Source organism: Zingiber officinale, chromosome 11A (genome assembly GCF_018446385.1).
Source record: "Zingiber officinale cultivar Zhangliang chromosome 11A, Zo_v1.1, whole genome shotgun sequence".
In the NCBI taxonomy this organism is placed as follows: domain Eukaryota; kingdom Viridiplantae; phylum Streptophyta; class Magnoliopsida; order Zingiberales; family Zingiberaceae; genus Zingiber; species Zingiber officinale.
The window spans coordinates 63,322,246-63,339,236 of NC_056006.1; positions in this window are offsets into that span (position 1 = coordinate 63,322,246).

The following is a 16,991-nucleotide window of genomic DNA, read 5'->3' on the forward strand; positions in this document are numbered from 1 at the left end:
TTCAGTAGATACGGTTATGTGTACCTGATGACACATAAATCTGAATCCTTTGAAAAGTTCAAAGAATTCAAGAATGAAGTACAGAACCAGCTTGGCAAGAGTATTAAGATACTTCGATCAGATCGAGGTGGTGAATACTTAAGCCATGAGTTTCGTGACTACTTAGCTGAGTGTGGGATTTTATCTCAACTCACTCCTCCTGGAACACCACAGTGGAATGGTGTATCCGAAAGGAGGAATCGTACCTTATTAGATATGGTACGATCTATGATGAGTCACACAGATCTTCCGACATATCTATGGGGATATGCTCTAGACACGGCAGCTTTCATACTCAACCGAGTTCCATCAAAGGCCGTGATAAAGACACCATATAGGATATGGACTGGGAGAGATGCCCAGGTGTCTTTCATGAGGATTTGGGGTTGTGAGGCTTACGTTCGATGTCAAGTCTCAGACAAGTTAGGACCCAAATCCGACAAGTGCTATTTTATCGGATATCCCAAGGAAACTAAGGGATATTACTTCTACATTCAGCACAAGGTAGTTGTGGCAAAGACTGGGGTCTTTCTAGAAAGGGACTTTGTTTCTAGAAAGACTAGTGGGAGCACGTTCGATCTTGAAGAAGTTCAAGATGCGAACAATAGCACTGATGCCTCGATGGAAATTGAACTGGAACCACAAAGTGTTGTGGATGATGTTGTTCCACAAGGAGTTGAGGAACAACAACCAGTTCAAGTAGACATACCTCTTCGCAGGTCTGATAGGGTACGTCGTCAGCCTGAGAGATACTCATTTCTCTTGTCTGACCATGATGACATTGTGCTCATAGAGGATGAGCCTACCACCTATCAAGAAGCTGTGATGAGACCAGATTCTGAGAAATGGCTAGAAGCCATGAGATCCGAGATAGAATCCATGTACACTAACCAAGTATGGACTTTGGTTGATCCACCTGAAGGGGTAAAATCCATTGGGTGCAAGTGGGTCTTTAAGAGAAAGACTGACATGAATGGACTTATCTATAAGGGTCGCTTGGTAGCTAAAGGTTTCAAGCAGATTCATGGTATTGACTATGATGAAACCTTTTCTCCAGTGGCGATGTTTAAGTCCATTCTGATCATGCTTGCTATTGCAGCCTACCATGACTATGAGATATGGCAGATGGATGTCAAAACCGCGTTTCTGAATGGAAACCTACTCGAGGATGTGTACATGACAAAACCTGAGGGTTTTGAAGATCCACAGCATACTAGTAGAGTATGCAAGCTGCATAGGTCCATTTATGGACTAAAGCAAGCTTCTCGGAGCTGGAATCTTCGATTCGATGATGCGATCAAACAGTTTGGTTTCATCAAGAACGAAGATGAGCCTTGTGTCTACAAGAAGGTTGTAGGGGATATAGTTGTCTTCCTCATATTGTATGTGGATGACATACTACTCATTGGGAAGGACATCCCTATGTTTTAGTCTGTCAAGACCTGGCTAGGGAGTTGCTTCTCAATGAAGGACTTAGGTGAGACATCCCGCATTCTAGGGATTCAGATCTATAGAGATAGATCTAAGAGATTGCTTGGCCTAAGTCAGAGTACATACATTGACAAGGTACTCCTTCGGTTTGCCATGCAGAACTCCAAGAAGGGATTTCTGCCGATGTCACATGGCGTGAGTCTTTCGAAGACTCAAGGTCCCTCTTCTAGAGAGGAGAGAGACCGCATGGATCAGATCCCTTATGCCTCAGCCATAGGATCGATCATGTACGCCATGCTATGTACTCGACCTGATGTCTCATATGCTTTGAGATACCAGTCAGATCCAGGTGAAAGTCATCGGATAGCGGTCAAGAATATTCTTAAGTACTTGAGAAGGACTAAAGAATATTTCTTGATATATGGAGGCAATGATGAGCTAACCGTAAAGGGTTACAGTGATGCTAGCTTCCAGACCGACCGGGATGACTATAGATCGCAATCGGGGTTCGTATTTTACATTAATGGTGGCACTGTCATTGGAAGAGTTCAAAGCAGGAGAGGTGATTCTACAATGAGCCGAGTACATTGCTACATCGGAGGCAGCAAAGGAGGCGGTTTGGATCCAGTTCATCATCGAACTTGGGGTGGTTCCTAGCATCACTGACCAGTTGAGCTCTATTGTGACAACAATGGAGCTATAGCACAGGCGAAGGAACCTCGCTCACACCAGCGGACCAAGCACATACTACGGCGCTTCCATCTCATTCGAGAGATTATCGATAGAGGAGATGTGAAGATTTGCAGAGTACCGACAGAGGCTAACATCGCAGATCCCTTGACCAAGGCTTTGGCACAGAGGAAGCATGATGGTCACACTAGGTCTTTAGGCCTTAGAGCCTATACTGATTGGCACTAGTGTTAGTGGGAGATTGTTAGTTAGAGCCCTAGATCCAATCATTTGTTGATTGTATGGACTCATGTATATCATATTCTTGTTTATTAATAAAGGCATTTGTTTGGTTATTATACTTATTTATATTAGTGCCAAATAGACTAAGTATAATAGCGTCCTTGAGTAGAAGGTTCATACCTATATCAATCGATTAGTTGAATCGATAGTGAGATGATATAGGGAACACTACTCTAAATTATTCCTAGTCGAGTATTAGCATTCAGGGACAATGTTAATACAATAAGACTAGCATGTAGGTCAGCTCGATGACTTGATCTCACAAGTCATGGATATAGAGATATCAAGCTGACACATGGGTATGCATTAGAGAATGTATACTGAATGACCCGCCATGAGAAAGTATCATGGATCGTTATATGAGTGTCATATACTTTCTCATGTGGCTATTAGTATGACTATTAGTCCTTAGACCTGAAGTCACCATGGATCCCTACATAAGGAGTTATGTACTTTAGTTTCGTCAAACGTCACCCGTAACTGGGTGGACTATAAAGGCGATTACTGGGTATATAACGAATTATGTAGAGGGATGTGAGTGATGTAGATGGGATCTATCCCTCCCATATGACGGGAGCGACATCAGTATTCTTGATAGAGTGAGACCACTAAGTGCATGGCCATGCCCAAATGAGTCAACATTAGATGTTGAGCTCATTTGATCGAGTGAGTCTACTTGGAGTTCAAGATTTAGATTGATTAGAGGATGACACGGTCTATGCCTCACATTGATCAATCTAGATGTCTAGGATAGAAGGACACTTGTCATTATTTTGTGAGTAGTCACAATTGGTAGTCACGAGGTGATGTTGGATCTCGACATTCTTGTAACTTGGGTAGTAATGATGTGTTGCTAGATACCGCTCATTACTTATGCTCCTAAATGGGTTTAGGGCATTGCCAACGTTACAAGAACCTATAGGGTCACACACTTAGGACAATTAGGTGGAGATTAGGTTCATATGATGAACCAAGAGGATTAGATTCATTTGATGAATCAAATTGGATTAAGAGTAATCCTAATGGGCTAACTTGAGTTCGACTCAAGTTGATTCATGTGTTAAATGAGTCTAATTTAGATTTTGACTCATTGAATCAATTTAATTTAATGAATTAGATTCATTATATTAAGTTGGCTCGAATCAAATGGTTGGATTAGATCCACCATGGTAGAGATTGAGTCAAGTTTGACTTGACATGAGAAGGAAGACCAAAGGTCAATTTTGACTTGACCTTTTGCCACCTCATTGGTGAGTTGGCATTAGGTGGACCAATAATGATGTTCCACATCATCATGGGTGCCACCTCATGGAAGTGACAAAGCCACTCTCTTAATGGTTTCATATTAATTGCAATTAATGCAATTAATGTGATTTTATGGTTTCATATTAATTGCAATTAATGCAATTAATGTGAATTTGAAATGTGGCCGGCCACTTTGTTTTGGGTGATGAAAATTCATTTTTCATTCACTTGTGTGCATCTTCCTCCTTCTCCCTCTCAAGCTCTCCCTCTCCCTCTCCTCCCTTGGCCGAACCACATAGGTGCTAGCACACCTTGGTTTTTGGTCATTTCCATCTAGTGTGTCCGTGTGGATACTTCTAGAGGACCGGCGCTTGACGGTCTTGAGATCCGGCATCATTTGGACGAGCGGGAACGCGAAGGGCATCGCATCAAATGTATAAATGGTTTATCCTTATGTAGATCTACTGTAGATTAAAGTTTTTTCAAACTCGTACTCGTATTTTCGTTCGGTTTTACCTTGCACGAGATCCGTGGCTTGGGCGATTCGGGGTTTCCGCGACGCGAAAAGCGGTTTTCGCGGCCCGAAAAACCCAACAGGGAGACACTGATAAGTTGGAGACACGTATAGAAGTTCTCTTGTTTGTGGGTTATCCTAGAGGAACGAAAGGTGGTTTGTTTTATAGTCCTAAAGATCAGAAGGTCATTGTTTGCACCAATGCCCGATTTTTAGAAGAGAACTATGTATTGAACTACAAGCCCATGAGTAAAATTATTTTTGAGAAAATAAGAGAGGACACGTCTAATTTAGTACCAACGGTACAAGATGAGATATTACAAGAAACTGCAACATGTGTCACAAATGATGCACAATTATCGGTAGTGCCTTGTCGTAGTGGGAGGGTTGTTCGGCAACCTGATAGATTCATGTTTTTGGGAGAGTCTTCGGACTTGATCCCTGGTGAACATGAACCTGATCCCTGGACATATGATGAAGCACTCCAAGATAAAGATGCAACATCTTGACAATGTGCAATGAACTCTGAAATAGAATCTATGTATTCTAATCAAGTCTGGGAGACTGTAGAACCATCAAATGGTGTAAAAGTCATTGGATGTAAATGGGTCTACAAAAGGAAAAGAGGGATAGACGGGAAGGTGGAAACCTTTAAAACAAGGCTTGTTGCGAAGGTGTATACTCAGAAAGAGAGAATCGATTATGAGGAAACTTTTTCACCGGTAGCCATGCTTAAGTATATCTGGATTCTTTTATCTATTGCTGCTCATATGGATTATGAGGTTTGGAAAATGGATGTCAAGACAGCTTTCCTTAACGGAAGTTTTGAAGAAAACATCCATATGAAGACTAGAGGGGTTCATTGCAAAGGGCAAAGAGCATCTTGTTTGTAAGCTCAATCGGTCCATTTATGGACTGAAGCAAGCTTCGAGATCTTGGAACATTAGGTTTGATGAAGTGATCTAGTCTTATGGATTCATTCAATGTCTGGATGAGTCTTGTACAAGAAAGTCACGAAAATATGGTGGTATTTCTTGTACTAAACGTAGATGACATTTTGCTCATTGGCAACAATGTCAAAGTGTTGTCAGACGTAAGGGTATGGTTGTCCAAGCAGTTTGATATGAAGGACTTGGGAGAATATGGACATATTCTCGGGATTAAAGTAATAAGGGATCACAAGAAAAGGATGTTGTGCTTATCCCAAGCTTCATACATCGATACTATCCTAGCTCGTTTTAGCATGCAAAACTCCAAGAAAGGTTTTCTACCTTTTCAGCATGGAGTACCTTTATCTAAAGAGATGTGTCCTAAGACATCAAAGGAGATAGAGGAGATGAAGGCAGTTCCTTATGTTTTGGTTATAGGAAGCCTAATATATGTGATGCTATGTATGAGACTGGATATCTGTTTGTCATGGGCATGGTTAGCAAATATCAAAATAAGCCAGGACCGGGACATTGGACTACCGTAAACCATATATTAAAGTACCTGAAAAGGACTAGAGATTATATGCTGGTTTACCAGGCAGATGATTTGCTCCCTGTGGGTTACACAGATTCTGACTTCCAATCAGATAAGGACAATAGTAAGTCAACCTCAGGATATGTGTTTACTTTGGGAAGTCGATCCATAACATGGAGGAGAGTTAAGCAGAAGTGCGTTTCAGACTCCACCATGGAAGCTGAGTATATGGCAGCCTCTGAGGTAGCCAAAGAAGCAGTATGGCTCAGAAACTTCTTGATGGACTTAGATGTGATTCCTGGTTTACCCAAAATTATCACAATTTATTGTGATAATAGTGGTGCAGTAGCAAACTCGAAGGAACCACGGCCCCATAAGGCAAGTAAACACATTGAGCACAAGTACCACCTGATATGAGACATCATAAAGCGAAGAGAAGTTGTTGTCGCCAAGATTGCATCAGCAGATAACCTGGCAGATCCTTTCACTAAAGCCCTTCCGGTGAGAGCTTTTGATGGGCATGTTGAGGGGATGGGAATCAGATGTATGGCAGCATAGTCTTTTAGTATAAGTGGGAGATTGTTGGGAAATGCATACTATAAGCCTAGCTTTTGTATGAATATCTATTTTGAAATGAGAATCGCTTTGGTCAAATGTTGCATTTTATATTTATTTATATGTTAATGTAGCTGTCCATTTAATTTATATTGTAGATAACATGGTGTGTGGTGTCACATAGAAAATCATGTTATCAGTTCCTTATAAATTATAAATAGTAGCTCACGACCGAGATGGATAGGGGCAAACCATTGAAACTGTTGTAGTATAATTTGGTATTAGTCTGTCTTGACTATAAAATTACACTCGTACACTATGTGTGTATTGATTAGGACCATTTGAGGTTGTTCGATTTATACTAACTGCATAAAAGAACAGAACCTCTTTTATTATTGTTGGTGCAATCATGCCCTGGAAGTTTCAATGTGTTGACAATTATTTAAGTTTAGGTTAATACGTTGGATCTAACATACAGTGTGAGTATGCAGGAGAAGTTCTTGCAGGTCGGAAGACCGGATGCAAGACAAGAGAAGTCCAAGAAGGTCGAGGACCGGATTCTTGGCAAAAGAATCCTTGCAGGTTAGAAGACCGGATGTAAGGCAAGAGAAGTCCAAGAAGGTCGAGGACCAGATTCTTAGCAAGAGAAGTTCCTGCAGGTCACAAAGCTGGATGCATGATTCCTCACGTATCAGAAATTGATTGGAAAATCAATTTAGACACGGCTGTGAGGCAGAATGCCTCTAGATCGATCAGTCGATCGATTGGAAGGAAGCCAATCGATCGGCCGATCGATTGGGAAGGTTCTGCACGAAGCACAGAGTGCTTCTAGATCGATAAGCCGATCGATTGGGGAAAACCAATCGATCGAGCGATCGATCCAGGAAGCTTCTATGCGAAGCACAGAATGCTTCTGGATCGATTAGTCGATCGATTGGGGCAATCCAATCGATTGAGCGATCGATCCAGGAAGCTTCTGTGCAAAGCACAGAATGCTTCTGTGCAAAGCACAGAATGCTTCTGGATCATTCAACCGATCGATTGGGGCAATCCAATCGATCGAGCAATCGATCCAGGAAGCCTCTGTGCGAAGCACAGATTTCTCCTGGATCGATCAACCGATCGATTGAGGTTACTCAAGTGAAGCAATCCAAGCCGTTGATCATGACGCGATGGTTTCCAACGGATACTTATGAATCGATCCAAATATGACTCCGATCGATTCACGGCGACGGCTACGGCTACGTGAGAAACGGCTAGTTTTGTCAACATTTAAAAGCATGGAAGAAAAAGAAAAGAGATAAGAAAACATATAGATATTGTTCCATTGCTCTCCAAGGTCTCAACTCTCTCAAGTGCTCAAGATCTTCAAAAGGTGCTCAAGTTTAGAATCTCCAGCTCGCTACTTTCTCAAATCTCACTCAGCGAAAAAGAAGCCTTTCTAAATCCTGTAATCTTTCTTTTCTTCTTCATTATAGTGAGTGTGATCCTTTACTTTGGAGAGGGAGAGTTGTAACCGTGTAACGTTTCTCCACCTTCGGTGTGATTCCGAGAAGGAGAGTTTTGATAGTGGAAGAGAGTGAGTGGTGTGGATCCTTGGACTAGTCACCTCCTTGGGGAGGTGGATACCAAGTAAATATCCGAGTTAGCATTGCCTTCGAGTTTTCGCTGCGCAAAATCAAGTTGATCAAGAAAACGAAGTGAGTCATTCACCCCCCCCCCCCCTCTAGCTCAACGGATCCTAACAAGTGGTATCAGAGCATTGGTTTGCTTTTGAGGATTCATCGCCAAGAAAGTACAAGTTAAAGAGCTACAAGATGTCTTTGAAGGAAGGACATAGTACTTCACGACCACCATTCTATGAAGGCAGTAATTTCGCGTATTGAAAGAGCTGCATGGAACACTATCTTATGACCGAGATTGACATGTGGTTCTCACTCATGGAGGGATTCACGGCGCAACCGAAAATGGAAGAATGCTTGAATCATCAAGGTGGACTGTTGAACAAAAAATGAAGGCTCAAGCAAATGCAAAGGCGATTGTGACTCTTCAATGTGGATTAAGCTCTGAACAACTCAACAAGGTTGGACCTTTCAAGAGTGCCAAGGATTTATGGGACAAGCTCATTGAGCTAAATGAAGGCACCAAGGATTCAAAAATTGCAAAGAGAGATCTCTTGATAAACCAACTCCAAAATTTCACAATGAAGAAGGGAGAAACGGTAAGTTCACTACATGGGAGGTTCAAGGAACTCCTAAACGGTCTTCATTCAGTTGGAGAGAGTGTAGAGAACCGAGACCTCATAAGGTATGCTTTAAAATCATCAAGGGATTTGTCAATAGTAAAATTGGATGAATTATTTTGTGAACTTGAATTACATGAGCAAGCTAACACAAGCCACAAAGAGAATGGTATAGCTTTGGTTGCAAGTGAAAAGAGCAAAAAGAAGCACAAGGAAAAGAAAAAGGAGAAGAAGGATTCATCTTCAGAATCTGAACAAAATAGTGATAGTGATAGTGATAGTGATGAAGAGCTATCATCTAGTGAAATGGCAAACTTTGTTCGAAGAATGATGAGACATTCAAGGAAGTTTGACAAAAAGGATGTCAAGAAGATTTTCAATGATGAAAAGAGAAAAGGTAAATCTCTTGTGGATTCTAAGACTAAGACTGATGTTATTTGCTATGAATGCAAGAAAAAAGGACACTACAAAACGGAGTGTCCAAAGTTGAAGAAGCAAGAGGAAAAGATCAAGAAAAGGAAGAAGGCTTTGAAAGCCACATGGGATGACTCATCGTCAAGCTCATTGGAAGGAGATGAAAGGAAGAGCTCTAAGCACATGGCTCTCATGGCCTTAAGCCATGTTGAAGATAGTGAAGATGAAGATAGTCATGGAAAGGATGTGGAGTCTTCAAGTGAGTCATCGTCTAGTGATGACAAGGTAATTTCTCCCAAGCTTGATAAGATGTATGCCACCATTGCATGCTTAACCAACGCACTAGCTAAATCAAAAGGGAAGGTTAAGAAATTGCAAAATGACTTGAAATCACTTAAAAATGAAATTGTGTCATGTGAAACTTGCATGCTTCATGAAAATGACAAAAATGATTTTGATGATCTTAAAAAGGAAAATGTATCGTTGAAATTACAAGTTGATGATCTTAGATGTGCTCTAGAAAAATTTACTTCAAGTTCAAAGTATTTAGACATGATTCTAGGAGCTCAAAGGGGTGTGTACAACAAAGCGGGACTAGGTTTTAAATCACAAGATAAGGAAGTTAAATTCATGTCTCTAATTAGTAGAAATCATGCTTCAAGAGTTAAGTTTGTTCAAGCTTGGGTACCCAAGCAATTTGTTATTGATGCTACCGGACCCAAGGTTTGGGTACCAAAACATTTGGTTTATCGTGTTTAAACAGGCATGCGCCGAGGGGGAGCATCCAACAACATGGTTCGTAGATAGTGGATGTTCTAAGCATATGACAGGGGACTCATCAAAATTTTCATCATTTAGACACAAAAGTAAAGGTACCGTTTCTTTTGGTAATGGTGGTGAATTAAAAGTTATAGGAATAGGAGATATTAGAATTTCGAAAAAATTTGTAATAAAAAATGTGCTATTAGTGAAAGGCATGGTCTTTAATCTTTTAAGTGTTAGTCAACTATGTGATTCGGGTTATAGAGTTGAGTTCAACTCATCTCAATGCCTAATCAAGCATAGTGAACTAAACACCAATATTCTCATAGGCCATAGAAGAGAGAATATTTATCAAGTTGAACTATTTGGTGCTACTAATGTGTTTGCTAAGTGTCTCATGTCCAAAGAAGAGGAGACGTGGCTTTGGCACCGGAGACTCGCTCACACCAACATGAAGAATATCAAAAACCTTTCAAAGAAGGAGTTGGTGCAAGGATTGCCAAAGTTGAAGTTTCAGAAAGAAAAAATATGTGATGCATGTCAAATGGGTAAGCAAACCAAAGCTACTCATAAAGGTAAAAATGTTGTAAGTACCTCAAATGCTTTGGAGCTCATTCACATGGATTTATTTGATAGTAGTAAATATATTTCTTTAAATGGTAGTAGATATTGCTTTGTGATTGTGGATAATTACACTAGATATACATGGGTGTTTTTCTTGAAACATAAGGATCAAACTCTAGATACCTTGATTGCTTTTTGTAATAGAGTAGAAAATGAAAAGGCTCATAAGATAAACAAGATAAGAAGTGATCATGGAGGTGAGTTTGAAAATGATAGATTCACAAATTTTTGTATAGAAAAAGGATATAAACATGAATTTTCCACCCCTAGGAATCCTCAACAAAACGGAGTCGTTGAGAGGAAAAATAGGGTTTTGCAAGAGGTCGCTCGGAGCATGTTAAATGAATATTCACTTCATAGTTTCCTATGGGCCGAAGCAATTAATACGGCATGTTATGTGCAAAATCGAACATTAATACATAGGTTTCTAGGAAAAACACCTCATGAGTTGTGGTTTGGTAAACCACCTACAATTAAGCATCTTAGAGTGTTTGGGTGTAAGGTCTATATTCTAAACACCAAAGATCACTTGGGAAAGTTTTCCGCTAAGGCGGATGAGGGGATCCTTGTAGGTTACTCAAGTCATAGCAAGGCGTATCGAATTTACAACAAAAGATCAAAATTAGTTGAAGAATCACTAAATGTTGTCTTTGAAGAAAATCCTTCTTTGAACTCTATAAGAACAAACGATGAAGAAATATGTTTTGAGTTAGAGAAGTTAACATTGGATGGAGTAGATCATCAAGGTCAAGAAAGTGATGGTGAGAAAAATGAATCTTTGCCACTTGAACCCGAAATTATAATAAATCAAGAATCAAGACCTACTAGGATTCATGTAAATCATCCCTTAGATCAAGTAGTAGGAGACATCACTCAAGGAGTGAGAACTCAATCTTACTTTAGAAATGAAGGAAGCCAAGTCACCTTGTTATCTCAAATAGAACCAAAAACCATTGATGATGCCTTGTTTGATCCCGATTGGATTTTAGCAATGCAAGATGAACTATCTCAATTTGAGAGAAGTCAAGTTTGGGATTTAGTTCCTAGGCCTACAAACAAATCGATTATTGATACAAAATGGGTTTTTAGAAACAAACTTGATGATAAGGGGATAGTTGTGAGAAACAAAACTAGATTGGTTGCTAGGGGTTTCAATCAAGTAGAAGGGTTAGACTATGATGAAACTTATGCACCCGTAGCAAGATTGGAGTCTATTAGGATGATGTTGGCATTTGCCGCCCACAAGGGGTTCAAATTGTACCAAATGGATGTAAAATCAGTATTTTTGAATGGTGTTATAAAAGAAGAGGTATATGTTGAGCAACCACCGGGGTTTGAAAATTTGGGATGTCCAAATCATGTATATAGACTTAAAAAAGCCTTATATGGGCTAAAACAAGCTCCCTGGGCTTGGTATGAACGATTGTCAACATTCCTAGTATCAAAAGGTTTTCATAGAGGAAAAATTGATCCCACTTTATTCTTGAAAAATAGTGGTAATGATATGTTTGTGGCCCAAGTATATGTAGATGACATTATTTATGGTTCTACAAATAAAGATTATTTAAATGAATTCATTAATCACATGGAGAGTGAATTTGAAATGAGTTTGGTTGGTGAATTGACATTTTTCCTAGGGTTACAAATTAAGTAAACAAGAGAAGGCATTTACATTCATCAGTCTAAATATGTTAAAGAGCTATTTAAGAAATTTGGAATGGAAAATGCAAAGGAAATATCTACTCCCATGGCCACTAGTACTAAATTGGATAAAGACGTTGAGGGGAAAGAAGTTGACTCCAAGATGTATCGTAGTGTTATAGGGAGTCTTCTCTATTTTATGGCTAGTAGACCCGACATACTTTTTGTCGTCGGTATATGTGCACGGTATCAATCTTGTGCCAAGGAGTCACATTTGAGTGTCGTTAAGCGAATTCTTCGTTATCTCAAAGGGACTCAAAATGTTGGTCTTTGGTATCCTAGAACCAAAACTTTTGACCTAGTAGGCTATACCAATTCTGATTATAGCGGATGCAAATTGGATCGCAAAAGTACTAGTGGTAGTTGTCAATTTCTAGGATCTTCTTGAGTAAGTTGGTCAAGTAGAAAACAACATTGTGTAGCTCTATCCACAACCGAAGCAAAATATATTGCCATGGGAGAGTGTGTATCACAATTATTGTGGATGACTCATACTCTAGAGGACTATAAACTTACTTATACCAATGTTCAAGTTCTTTGTGATAATGTGAGTACAATTAACTTGACCAAAAATCCCATTCATCATTCAAGAACGAAACACATAGAAGTTAAACATCATTTTATTCATGATCATGTAACTCGAGGTGATATCATCTTAAACTATGTTGGATCAAAATCAAACTTAGCCGATATCTTCACTAAACCTCTTCCCGAAGTTGAATTTAGCTTTCTTAGAAGGGAATTGGGAATGTGTTGTATTGATTAACTCACATCCTCCATGATCACTTTATAGGTAAAGCTATTTAAGTTCTATTCACCTTAAAATTACCTCTCACAAGAACATAGGATTGTCCTCTTACTATGATTTAGATGGGGTGAGAGGTTAGGGACATTTATCTTGGTCATGATGCTTGTTATGATGTATCATTTTGGTCAAGAAAAGTGGTTTTCATATGAAACATTCATTTGCCCAATCATAGGTAAAGCAGGTGCACAAATCATGTGCACTTTGCCCTACGATTATGATTGAAAATTTCAAATTTACAATATGTATAAAACTTTTGTTTGACACCTTGATTGAAGGTTGGTGTTGAATGAGAGTTATCATTGCACAATTGGATACATACTTACTCAAAGTATTAAAGTTTTTGACACTTTTCGATTTTGTGTAAATTTTCGCTAAGAAGAATCAATTTATGTCAAACTTTATTTTTCCTTGATAATATGAGACATATATAGTGACTACACAAAATCTCATGATTTTTAGAGGCGTGTACAATTATTTGTGCATTTTCAATCCTTGGATCTGAAAGTTTTCAGAATTGCAGAAATATCAGCCTTCCCAATCGATCAGTTAATCGATTGGGTGGTTTGCTTTTCATCATAGAGAGCGTCTGAATCGATCGATGGATCGATTCAGCGCGTTTCGATCGATCAATGGATCGATTGAAACATAGTTTCGACTTTCCAGAAAGCATCTGGATCGATCAACGGATCAATTCGATGCATTGGAATCGATCAATGGATCGATTGGGACGCCCTTTTTTATTTTCACAGAAGGCTTTTTAATCGATCAACGGATCGATTCAATGCATTTGAATCGATCAATGGATCGATTGGGACGCCCTTTTGATTTTCACAGAAGGCTTTTTAATCGATCAATGGATCGATTCATTCGGTTGAATAAATCGTTGGATCGATTGAGATGTATCTCTAAATTTTCACAGAAGCTTCGTGAATCGATCGACCGATCGATTCACCTGCTCTTAATCGATCGGTCGATCGATTGAGAACTTAAAACCCATCTTAAACCCCTAAATCCACTGTTCTCGAATTGATCCACTTATTCTCATCTCTTCCTTTTCTCTCTCTCGACCCTGTCTTGCCCTAGGCGATTCTCCAGGTGACTCTCTCGTCTGCCTCGCTCGTTCACTCCGACGTGCTTCTCCGCGTGAAAGGCGTGTACAATTATTTGTGCATTTTCAATCCTTGGATCTGAAAGTTTTCAGAATTGCAGAAATATCAACCTTCCCAATCGATCAGTTAATCAATTGGGTGGTTTGCTTTTCATCACAGAGAGCGTCTGAATCGATCGATGGATCGATTCAGCGCGTTTCGATCGATCAATGGATCGATTGAAACATAGTTTCGACTTTCCAGAAAGCATCTGGATCGATCAACGGATCGATTCGATGCATTGGAATCGATCAATGGATCGATTGGGACGCCCTTTTTTATTTTCACGGAAGGCTTTTTAATCGATCAACGGATCGATTCAATGCATTTGAATCGATCAATGGATCGATTGGGAGGCCCTTTCGATTTTCACAGAAGGCTTTTTAATCGATCAATGGATCGATTCATCCGGTTGAATCGATCGTTGGATCGATTGAGACGCATCTCCAAATTTTCACAGAAGCTTTGTGAATTGATCGACCGATCGATTCACCTGCTCTTAATCGATCGGTCGATCGATTGAGAACTTAAAACCCATCTTAAACCCCTAAATCCACTGTTCTCGAATCGATCCACTTATTCTCATCTCTTCCTTTTCTCTCTCTCGACCCTGTCTTGCCCTCGCCCATTCTCCAGGTGACTCTCTCCTTTGCTCTTTCACTTCTCTTCCGGTTCTGCTCCTTCTCTCTCGACGTACTGGGCAGCCTTTCTTCCTCGTCTCCGCATCCTCACACAACATGCGGTCTCAAAACCCTAACCCTAAGTAAATTTCTTTGCTCTCTTCTTATTTTTTTGGGGTTTTTGCTCCTATATTTGACCTAATCTATATGTGTCTTGTGTGTCTTTGTGCATTGCATTATCCCTCATGCATTGCATTATCTGCACTGTCCTTGCATTTTTGCATATCCTTCCCTACATTTTTTTCTGTTGCACTACCAAACCGTGTGCCACCTTTTGTGTTTTTTTCATTTCCTATCCCACAGAAAGAAACAAAAGGTTCGTGAATTGGGCGAAGGATCGTATGTACCTTCATCACGTCCTCAACCTCCTACTGATCCGAGATTCCCAAATGCTGCAATGCAGCAAGCCTTTAGCAAAAACACCTTCAAACTTATAACCCCTAGATCAGTTGATTTGCAATACTATAGGACGTCTTGTTTTGATACCTATAACCGGTTCAAGCACTATAAACTTGACTCCTTGTTAACCTGTGAGAGGGATGTCAATGTAGGTCTTGTCTCCGAATTTTATAATAATTTGCACACTTCTGATGGTGTAAATTATCGCACTCGTATGGTGAAACGGAGCTTGGACTTCTCCTATGAGATCCTTCAATATTTTCTTGACTGTTTAACATCCACCAATGATTTTGTCTTTTATCCCAATCTTCCCGATGAGTTGCCTCCACCTTTTGAGCATATCAGCATTGCATCCATGAATCAGTTCCTTTTTGATCGTCCTCGTCCGGATGGGCCAAATGCTCATATCACTAAGTTTTCCTCACTTGAGTTATCGGCTGAGAACGCCGCTTTGTTTAAAGTGATTGATCCGGTGATAAGGGCGGGGGATCCTCGTCGGCGGGGGGCCAACGGCACGTGGAGGTCAAAGGTCAAGATAGTCAGCCCGGAGACCGGCCGATCGGATGGAGCAGGCCTACCGACATGGCCCCGCAGGCCGACCGGCCGTGAATTCTCCGAACCGAATGGAAGATAACCCGACTAGGGGTCGGGTTTCCGATGCTCAAGGTAAAAAGGTTTCAATGGTCGAGCGGGTTGTCTGCTCTGACCTTGCTTAAGCACAGTGCGGCGAGCACTCGGTAGCATATGACATGGGAGTAATACTATCCGCGCCGACCAGACTCGGAACTGATAAGGAACGAAGAGGACAAAGGAGGGGATAACATCATCCTCGAGACATGGCGACAAGCGGCCGGAAGCAGCAAGAGCCGGTAAGGAGCCATACGAATCGCGGTGGAAGCTTCCACCGTCACATCCGGATATGCTTGGACGATTGCGGAATGGCGCAGGTACTTTTCCGGTCTTGTTAAGGTATGTTTGGGAAGCGTGCACGCATCGAAACATGCTTGCGCTTCCCCGAGGTCCTATATAAAGACCCCAGGGCGTCGATGAACGTATACACATCTCTCGTAGCCTTATACGCCGCCTCTCGCTGCTGCACCTTGAGCATCGGAGGGCGTCCGGGAAACCCTCCCGCTTGGCTTCTTCTTGCGAATCGTCAAAGTGCTACACAACAGGTTGGAGACATAGCATCGTCCAGCGCCCCGTCGACTCGGCCGGAGATCAAATGGCACCGTCCGGCACAATCTGAGTCGAGGAGATGGAAGAAGGCTGGGCGTCAACTTTTAGTGCACGCTCTCTTGAAGAGCTCAAGCACCTGCGAGGCGAAGCGCGGGATGGAGCAAGCAGCGGAAAGGCGGGCGGTGTGCAAAAGCAACATCAGACCGGGCCGAGCACCACCAAAGAGCAGCTCTCAATATGGGGCACAACAAGGGCCATCCGGCACTCGGATAGGGGCGCCGCCCGCGCTATTCCAAACGCCCTCGGAGGTGGCGCAAGCCAATCAAGACAAGGGATCCTCATCGGACGAGACACCCATCCGAGACGTCAGAAAAGGAAAGGCTCCCCGATCGGATGCATCGCCTGAGCGGACCAACCGGCAGTTCTCAAACGTCATTCTTCGCGATCCACTGCCGAGGCATTATGTGCCCCCTGCGATCGGGGAGTACAACGGGACAACCGACCCAGACGACCACCTAGGTAAATTCGACAGCACCGCCACTCTGCATCAGTACACAGATGGTGTGAAATGCCGAGTGTTCCTCACAACGCTTTCGGGATCGGCGCATCGATGGTTTCGAAGACTGCCGGACGGCTCCATCACAAGTTTCAAGGAATTCTGAACGGCGTTCCTCCATCATTTTTCCAGCAGTAAGCGCCACCAGAAGACAAGCGTCAGCTTGTTTGCAATCAAGCAAGGCGCAAGGGAGCCGCTCCGAGCGTACATTCAGCGCTTCAACCAGGTGGCCATGTGTTGGAGTGTATACCAAAAGCC